This window comes from Gorilla gorilla, chromosome 20 (genome assembly GCF_029281585.2).
Source record: "Gorilla gorilla gorilla isolate KB3781 chromosome 20, NHGRI_mGorGor1-v2.1_pri, whole genome shotgun sequence".
NCBI lineage: Eukaryota > Metazoa > Chordata > Mammalia > Primates > Hominidae > Gorilla > Gorilla gorilla.
In genome coordinates this window covers 26754402-26765072 of record NC_073244.2, presented here as the reverse complement: position 1 = coordinate 26765072, position 10671 = coordinate 26754402, and the positions used below count along the sequence as shown (strand labels likewise).

The window sequence follows — 10671 nt, the reverse complement described above, 5'->3', positions numbered from 1 at the left end:
TTGTACTGGCACGCTTTGAAATGTGTCTAAGTACCAAGTACCATTATATTTGCTTCCATCATCACCATCTTTCTTCTAAAAAGAGACCTAGACTTCTTTTTCATTACCATAAATACCCGACTTCTGCCACAAAGACAAAAAAAAAAGAGTGTGATTTTACATCACACACTCTTGGAAAAAAATAGAGTTCTTGTCTTGATGGAAGTTCTAAAGACTAGGTGAGAGATTAAATCACTACCAGGAGCTAGATAATTGCTGTTTTACTAACAAATGTTCATTTTCATTTCTATATTGTCTCAAGTTATGTCAATAATGAAGCAAAAACCTTTATGCAGATAATTTCAAAAAAACTTATTATTGTTTTTTTAATTTTTTAATTTTTTTGACCTTAAAAAAATCTGATTTTATTTTCTGAATCAAAAAGAAGTATTTCATGTTAAATTTAGACTGTTTAGCTTTCCACTGATATCTCAAGATACTTTCCAGATATTAGCAGTACTCAGAACTGTGTAAAAGTTAACCACCAATACCATGTTTTAAAGAAAAAAGTTTAAATGTAAGACTAATGTCTTGGGGACATTACTAAATGTATTTCTAAGAAACCCTTCTCAAAGGTCAAAGTATTGGTAATTCTAATTTAAAAATTTAAAATTTTTAATTATTGGAAATTTAAGTAACAATAGTTTCAAGAGCTAAGAATCAGATTGCTTTTTAAAACAGATTTTTTTTTCCCTGAGGGATTCATACTTGACAACAACTCCAGTTAAACATAATACTCTACCCAAATCCCAAATTTAAATGCATTATGTCACCTTGGAATAGTAAAATTATAAAATGGTATTTCTAAATTATAATATATATACATAATACGCCATTTTAACTGTCACGTTTACCAGCAGAATTATGAAATCAAAAACAAATTCTACATTCAAGGGACAAATGATAAATGCTCTTTCATTGTTTTAAGAGTCCATTCAATTATTTGTTGTTTTTTACTCCCATATTTTAAAATTATGACCAAAGGACAAAAGGCCAAGTCAATCCCATTTCCCTGAACACAATTGCCAGTAGGTACTGGCCCTACATGTGCGTCCTTTAACAAGCTCTGTTCTCAAAAGGCTGGGGATATTTATATAAGAACTTAGTCTAAAGTGACTCAAAGATCCATGTTCCTAAGATCTAGTATGGGCTATTCATGTGTTCTGAGGCATGTCCAGCATGCAGGCAAACTTATCTTTTCAAATTGAGGTAAAACAGACCAAAAACACTTAATATTAACAGAAGTTACATAATTAAAACTAACCTTTTGCTGCTTATTTAAGCTAATTATGTATTCTTACCAAACAGAGACCCTCAAGTCAATAATTTCTTTTGAATTTAGTCACCCCGAATTAAGCCTCTTCTTTCAAAGCCATTATTAGTTTAAAAAAAGTTTTAAAATGAAGAAAAATATTTTTTTCCAGAATTTGTTCTCAGGCCTCTGAGCCCAAGCTAAGCCATTATATCCCGGGTGACCTGCACATACACATCCAGATGGGTGGTTCCTGCCTTAACTGATGACATTCCACCACAAAAGAAGTGAAAATGGCCAGTCCTTGCCTTAAGTGATGACATTGTCTTGTGAAATTCCTTCTCCTGGCTCATCCTGGCTCAAAAACTCCCCCACTGAGCACCTTGTGACTCCCACTCCTGCCCGCCAGAGAACAACTCCCCTTTTTAAATGTTTTTAAATGTTACTTTTCCATTGAAGGATTGTAGGGAGTCTAGTCCCAGCTAACGTGGTTGATTTTAAAAAACAAATAAATCCCTAAGCCACATAGTAATGAAATACTACACTTGCTTTTTTTATTATATGGAAACAGCTCCAGGCAGAGCACAAGTAGAAGAAAACCTGCCAAATCAAAATACTGTAAATAAAGTTCCTCTATGTACTCCAGTGAGAAAAACCTCAAAAATAAAAATCAGAAGACCACCCACTGTTACCCTCCCCAGCAACAAAACCTACCCAAAACACTTTAGTTCTGAACCTAACATTTCACTAAGATGTTCACAGGAGAAGCTTTAAGGTACTTAAATCTGCAGCAGTACAGTTGAAAGCACCACATTACAGAGGAAATGCTCTAAAGGGTTCAGCAGCTGCCTACCCATCCCGAACCACACCCCATCCCAGTAATATGTAAAAGCTCCTGTTAAAGTTTTTTTCTTATGCTAATAAAGGCATACCACCTAGTGACTAGCAGCATTAGAGAAGTAAAGTGAAAATAGGAAGCCTACAGGAATATCTAAATGCCTACTTAGAAGAAACAAAGCAGCAGACAGAATCCTTAGCCCTCTAGTCTATGTAGGGAAGCAGTTGAATTAAATTCAGATTTACCCACATTAACAAAAATTTAACAAAGCTCCCCCAAGACACCAGAATAAAACTTGAACTTTCCAGTCAAAGGGCAGAGAAAGGCTTCTTCCATGTCCTGGAGTTGAATGAGTTCAAAGATTGGCAATAAAGGAAAAAAGAAAGCATTACAGGTGTGATGGGAACAAGCTTTGGAGTTTATCGAACAGTCACACCAAGTTTCTCTAGCACAAGGACACCCTTTTCTTGGTACTCCTGTCGGGTCATCCAAAAATTGTCTTTGTCTTTCATGATATCCGCTAGAACTGCACCACCCAAGAATACCATGTGCTTTCTGCGGGATGGGTCTTCAATGCAGATCTTAAATTTAGGAAGTTTTTCCACATCATCCTTCAAAACTCTTTCTAAGTAAAGCTGTTTAAGTTCTCGTTCCAACCGTGATGACAGGCCAGGATACATAGACCCTCCAGAAAGCACAATGTGTTTGTAGAATTCAGATCTGGTATCAATGTCAGCCGCCTGAATTGTGTTAAAAAGCAATTCAGCAACACCAACTCCTTCAACATTGATCAAGTGAGGCTGAAATAAAGCTTCTGGTGTTTCAAATCTCTCTCCCCCAACTTTGATGATTCGTCCATCTGGGAGTGTATAAGATTCAACTAATACTGTGGTTTCTAAGGCCAGTTTCTGCTCTTGCACAATATTATATCCCACGTAACACAGTTTTTCTTTAATCATGCGAACCGTTTCAAAATCAGCAGAGTGGTTGAAGGTGTATCCTTGCAACAGAAGTAGCTTGATAAGATATCTAGTTATATCCCTCCCAGCAATATCCAGTCTCCTGGTAAGATGAGGGAGAGAAAAGCCTTCATATACTGGGTAAATGTGAGTCACGCCATCTCCAGAGTCTACCACTACACCAGTCAATAAACCTTGAGCGTACAAAGTCAGAACTGCCTGGATGGCTACATATACACCGGAAAACTGGTAAAGTTTCAAACATTACCTCTACCATCTTCTCTCTGTTTTTGGTTGGGTTCATAAGAGGTTCTGTGAGTAAGATTTTACAATTTCTGGTATCTATATTAGGTTTCTCTGGTCCAAATGTGTAGTTCCACAGGTGTTTCGTGTCATCCCAATTTCGTACTATGCCATTTTCCATAGGGTAGTTAACTTCTAACATTGATCGTAATTCACTTGCCTCATCACCAACCATAAGATCCTTGATTTCAATGTTTCCCACTTTGGTGGTTGATCTGATCGTTGTACCCGAGCGAGTTAGGAAAACGCCACACTTTGAGATGAATTAAGAGTCCTTTATTAGCCAGCGACCGAGAGACGGCTAACGTGCAAAGTTCTCTCGGCCCAGAGGAAGGGGCTTGATTAACTTTTATACCTTGGTTTAGGAAGGGGAGGGGGGTCTAGTTAGAACAATTTTACAGAAGTTAAGTAGTCAAAAAGTTAAAAGGATAAATGGTTACAGGAAAGTAAACAGTTCCAGGTGCAGGAGCTTTAAGACTATTACAAGGTGACAGACGCGGGGCTTTGGGCGTTATCAATCAGATGAATTCTTGGGGAGTGCGGATATAGCTTGCCACAGTATCTCATCAGTTAATTGCATTCTTGGATGTGCTGGGAATCACCTTGCACAAGTCCTTGAGGAAGGTGCTGCCAGTGAAAGAGCCAAGATGGAGTTTGTCTGGTTCTCTTAGCTAAGGGAGAAACAAGGCTAGGTGAATAAAGGAAAAAACAAGGTTGGGCATTACATGATAATAGATCTTCCAACCAAAGCTGGGAAGATGTGTTCTGGAAAGTTGGAGACTGCATATCCACACTTCACAAACCCAGTGCCATTGTCGCACACCACCACCTTCCTGCCCTGGCTGTCCATCGTCCGCCCAGGGAAGAGCCGCTGCCGCCGCACAACCTACAGCCGCCGCCGCCCTGCCGTTTTCTCTTCTTCCAAAACCTATTTTTAAATCAGCCATAATAGTAATCAAAGACAGAGAAAAGAAGGTTTTTAATATTCATAATTTATATTTTAAAACGAACATGCTTCTAGAAATAAAGAAGGAAAGGAAGAAAGAAATATACAAACAAATAAAAGGTAGCCTGGTGAACATGGTGAAAGCCTGCCTTTACTAAAAATACAAAAATTAGCTAAGTGTGGTGGTGCACACCTGTAATCTCAGCTACTCAGGAGGCTGAGGCACTAGAATCACTGGAACCTGGGAGGCGGAGGTTGGGCGCGGTGGCAGGAGCCTGTAGTCCCAGCTACTCGGGAGGCTGAGGCAGGAGAATGGCGTGAACCCGTGAGGCGGAGCTTGCAGTGAGCCGAGATAGTGCCACTGCAGTCTGGCCTGGGAGAAAGAGCTAGACTCCGTCTCAAAAAATAAATAAATAAATAAATAATATAATTAGCAAAATCAATAACAAAGTTGAACGCAGATGTAATCACGAAGAATTTTTGCATTCAACTGAAGTTAATTTTTTACCTCATTTAAACATATTGTTGGATCTTTTAGAGGTTTTGTGTAATCCCCAAGACACTACTAAGAAAATATCTGTATAGATACACAAAAGAAAATAAGAAGAAAATTGAAAGCATATCAATACAAAAATTTAAAAAAAAAACACACACACACAAAGGCAGAAAAAAATGAGAGACAAAGATACAAAAATCAAATAAAACAATTAATAAAGTAACATTGGTCAGGTGCGGCGGCTTATGCCTGTAGTCCCAGCACTTTAGGAAGCCAAGGAAGTTGGATCACTTAAGGTCAGGAATTCAAGCCCAGCCTGGCCAATATGGCATAAATCCATCTGTACTAAAAATACCAAAAATTAGCCAGGCATGGTGGCAGGTGCCTGTGATCCCAGCTACTCAGGTGGCTGAGACAGAAGAATCCCTTGGACCTAGGAGGCAGAGGTTGCAGTGATCTGAGATTGCACCATTGCACTCTAACCTGGGTGAAAGAGTGAGATTCTGTCACACACACACACACACACACACAAATTATTAAGTTTTTCTCTTTCAGAAAACTATTTAAATATATATAATTATCTTTCCAATCAAGAGACATACTTTCAATAAAAAGCTTTATTAAAAAATTTTACCAGCCTGACCAACATGGAAAAACCCTGTCTCTACAAAAAATACAAAAGTTAGTCAACTGTGGTGGTGCCTGCCTGTAATCCCAGCTACTCAGGAGGCTGAGGCAGGAGAATCACTTGAACCCAGAAGGCGGAGGTTGCAGTAAGCCGAGGTCGCACCACCTGCACTCCAGCCTGGGTGACAGAGTGAGACTCCATCTCAAAAAAAAAAAAATTTGAAAATCAAGATCCAACTTGCCTTTCTACAAAAGTCACCTCAGATCTAATGACAAAGACTGAAAGTGGTGAGATGGAAGTAGAAATTTCATGTAAATATTAATGAAATGAGAGCAGAAGAGGCCAAAATAATATTACAAAGCTACATCTTAAGTCAAAAACTGTCATATTTTATAAAATGTACTTTAAGTCAAAACTTCAAAAAGACACAGAAGGGCATTAAACAATATATAGATTCATTCACTGGGAACTTATCACAAATTTGTGTGTATTTGTGTGTGTGTGTGTTTCAAATTAGGGTTTCAAATATATAAAGCAAATACTAACAAAACTGAATAAGCACATAGAGAGAAATATAATTATACTAGGCTATTTCAATACCCCACTTGCTATAATAATAATGACATATTTGAAAATCCATGTTTATTGTGCGAGTATTCACAAAAGACAAAAGGCTGAAGCAACCCAGATGTCTCTTGATTTATAAACATATCAAAAAATGTAACATATACATATGATGAAATATTATCCCACTTTAAAAAAAAATCGTGTCACATTTTAAGATGAACCTTGAGAATATTATGTCACCTGAATTAATCTAGTAACAAAATAATGGATACTGTATGATTCCATTTATATGAGGTATCTTAAGAAGTCAAAATCATAAAAAGAGAAAGTGGAAGGTTTGTCCAGTCTAGGGCTGGAGAGAGAGTAAAATTAGCAGTTGTTATTTAATGGGTATTGAGTTTAAGTTTTACAAGATGTAAAGTTTCTAGAAGTCTTTGCATAACAATGCGAATATACTTAACATTCCTGAAATGAACAGCTTTTTTTTGAGACAGGATCTCTCTGTCACCCAAGATGGAATGTAGAGGCACAATTTTGACTCCCCCTCAATCTCCAAAGTAGATGGGACCACAGGTGCACACCATCATGCCTGGCAATTATTAATTTTTTTTTCAATAGAGAAAGGTCTCCATATGTTGCCCAGGCTGGTCTCAAGCTTTCAGGCTCCAGGGATCCTTCTGTCTTGGCCTCCCAAAATCCTGGGATTACAGATGAGAGCCACAAACATGCCTGGCCATGAAATATACACTTCAATAGATTTAAGATGGTACATTTTATGTGTTTTTAAAATATTTCTTTTGGTCGGGCGTGGTGGCTCACGCCTGTAATCCCAGCACTTTGGGAGGCTGAGGCGGGCAGATCACGAGGTCAGGAGATCGAGACCATCCGGGCTAACACGGTGAAACCCCGTCTCTACTAAAAATACAAAAAATTAGCTGGGCTTGGTGGTGGGCGCCTGTGGTCCCAGCTACTCGGGAGGCTGAGGCAGGAGAATGGCGTTAACCTGGGAGGTGGAGCTTGCAGTGAGCCAAGATCACGCCACTGTACTCCAGCCTGGGTGACAGAGCAAGACTCCGTCTCAAAAAAAAATTCTTTTAAAAAAAACTGAAAAAAATACAGAATTATAAATCTTTTTGAAAATTACCTTCAAATCACTAAAGTGTTTCTCTCACAAAATGAAATATATATTCATCATTAAACACATGGTAAAAGTAAGACTATCTCCATGACAACTCACTTAGACAAGATAAAACTGCCATTGAAAATCGGCTAAGAAAGAATATAGGATAAGCCATAACTAAAATTGGGGTCACATTTATAAATAAACACACAGACATATGTAATCTGATTGTGATAAACATGCATAATTTATCTCTTAATTAAACCTCAAATTGACTTAAAATGTACAAACAGAATTGCAAATTGTCTAAAATTGTAATACGAAAGTAAAGCCAACAGACACAAAAAACTGATGTTAAGAAACCTACACCGAGGACAGGCACAGTGGCTTATGCCTGTAATCTTAGCTCCTTGGAAAGCTGAGACACAAGAATTGCTTGAACCCGGGAGGTGGAAGTTGCAGTAAGCCAAGCCCGCACCACTGTACTCCAGCCTGGGTGACAGAGCGTGACTCCGACTCACAAAAACAAAAAAAATTGTCTAGGTAACTGGAATATTTAACTATTACTGTATACTCATCAAATACGAGTATTTTGAATCATTGGCATGCACTGTGTGGCAGTAAAATTTCAGAGAATAAGGAGTATAATTATAAATAGAAGATTCTAATGAGAAACTTCTAATAAATAGCATTTAAAAGAAACTAGAGTTATATTTGTTTTAAATATATGCTATTCTTACACAAAATGAAACTGCTGTAATCCAACTTTGAAGCAAAGAATAGCCTTACATTGTTAAATATAGAAAATATATATATCTACTTTGCAGAATAGGGTTAGACCCTCCGATATGTAAAACAATTAGAAAATAAACTATGTTATTATTCAGATATAGGCTGAAGAAAGTAGAGGAAAATTCTGTAATTCCTTTTTGCCAGCAGCAAAATTAAATTTATAAGTAAATATTTTAGTAAATATGGAGTGCCCACTAATTATCTAATTTACTGCAGGCATAATATGCAAATTTTAGCAAATTGTTTTAAATATCTGAATCTAAAATTACAGACAAACTTTAAGTAGAAAATAGAAAGTAAAAATGTATAAGGAGAGTGACATCAGTAAGATAAAAAGACTAGCTGGGTGCAGTGGCTCATGCCTGTAATCCCAGCACTTTGGAAGGCCAAGGCGTGCGGATCATGAGGTCAAGAGATTGAGACCATCCTGGCCAACATGGTGAAACCCCATCTCCACTAAAAATAACAAAAAATTAGTCAGGCATGGTGGCAGGCACCTGTAATCCTAGCTACTTGGGAGGCTGAGGCAGGAGAATTACTTGAACCTGGGAGGCAGAGGTTGCAGTGAGCCAAGATCGTGCCATTGCACTACAGTCTGGGCAAAAAGAGCAAAACTCCACATCAAAAAAAAAAAAAAAGAAAATGAAAAGACTAAAAGTGCCCTATTTTCATATCCCCTTATAATAAAAATATGTATGTGTATGTATATATATATGTATGTATATATATATGTATGTATATATATGTATGTATATATATATGTATGTATATATATATACATACACATACATATATATCAGCCATACCTGACAAAAATGCCTTTATGAGAGAATCAGGCATTGTGGCTCACATATGTAATGACAGCTACACGGTACATTAAGGTTATGTCACTGCTTCAGGCCAGGATTTCGAGACCAGCCTGGGTTATGTAGCAAGACACCATCTCCAAAATAAGTACCTCTAAGAGAGATTTGAGATCCAGGGAGGGAGTTGTGAAACACTGTCAAAGCTTAAGATTGAGAAGAGTTTTATTCAGAAGGCAGGCCCTCATTCAGGTGGGAAACTACAGGACCCCTGTTCTTGGCTACAGACCAGGATAAGATTCATCCAACTTGGTCCTACTGAAAATTCAGAACTTACTCTGTAACCATACCAAACTTTTCCAGCCACCGTCTGGCAGAGGTCCTGCCATTCCCTGACCTGAAGGAAGGCACACACTTACAGCCATGTAGGCAGGCCTGCAGACTTTGGCCTTTACTGTGGTCCCTGAAGCAGTTCAGTGACTCAGTTTCAGTTACCTGAGCCACAGTTTATGGTCAGTTCTGCCTATATAGAAACCCACACAGTTACCTGAGGAAATGCTCTTTGGTACTCACTGAAAGCCACACTCATCCACATCCTGCTACAAGGCCCAGCATATGCAGACCTGACTGCAAAAACCTGCCCTAGTGTCTGCCCTATGGAGCAAAGTCTTGAAGGATATTCAGTCTGTCTAAAAATAAAATGGAAATTACAACTACCAAAGCCCCTGTAACAAGCCAACTAAAGGTGGACCCTAGTGCAGACCCAGCAGCCTTGTGAACAAGCTACAACCCCTCTTCACTACAAATTTAGAGGGCATCTCATCACCCTAAGGGCCAACAAAAGATCTTTACCTTCTAAAATCAGTTTGTGAAAACTTGAAGAGGTATTTGATGCATTGAATTCAGACACCAATATAAAACTATATTGTGAGCATTGTCAATGCTTCTATTTTGTGTGTGTGTGTGTAGGTGTGAGATGCAGTTTTGCTCTTGTTGCCCAGGCTGAAGTGCATTGGTGTGATCTCGGCTCACTGCAACCTCTGCCTCCTGCCTCAAGCGATTCTCCTGTCTCAGCCTCTGGAGTTGCTGGGATTACAGACTCATGTCAACACACCCAGCTAATTTTTGTATTTTTAGTAGAGATGGGGTTTCGTCATATTGGTCAGGCTGGTCTCAAACTACTGACCTCAGGTGATCCACCCGCTTCGGCCTCCCAAAGTGCTGGGATTACAGCTGTGAGCCACAGAGCCTGGCCAGTGCTTCTATTTTAATGTAGCACTGGAAGTATGTGGCAGAAGAATTAGTCAAAGAAACAAAAAACTATTGAAATAAAAAAAGTAAAAGGTTGCTGTTTGTAGATCATACAATTGTGTATATAAAAAACCATAAACACTACATTAAAATCTGTCTAAACTAATAAGTACACTAAGTAAATTAGCAAAATACAAAATTAACATACAAGTATATATAGGGTTTCATACACTTTTTTTTTTTTTTTTGAGGAGTCTTGCTCTTTTGACCAACCTGGAGTGCAATGGTGTGATCTTGACTAACTGCAACTTCCACCTCCCAGGTTCAAGTGATTCTCCTGCCTCAGCCTCCCAAGTAGCTGGGATTACTGACATGCACCACCACACCCAGCTAATTTTTGTATTTTTAGTAGAGACAGGGTTTCTCCACGTTGGTCAGGCTGGTCTCGAACTCCCTACCTCAGTTGATACACCCACCTCAGTCTCCCAAAGCACTGGAATTACAGGCGTTGGCCACCATGCCTGGCTACAGTTTCATACACTTAAAACAAAATAGAGGGAAAAAAATCTTATTTGCTATAGCATTAAGTAATAAATTTCTGAGAAAAAAATTGACCAAGGAGGTAAAAATCTTTACAATAAAAAATTAAAAAATTAAAGGAGATCCAAATAAATTTT

At 38.3% G+C, this 10671-nt stretch overlaps 1 pseudogene; it reads right to left on the bottom strand.

Moving 5' to 3' along the window:
* Positions 1 to 2267: 2267 nt before the first annotated feature.
* Positions 2268 to 4313, bottom strand: LOC101135299 (actin-related protein 2-like; annotated as a pseudogene).
* Between the last annotated feature and the right edge of the window lie 6358 nt (positions 4314 to 10671).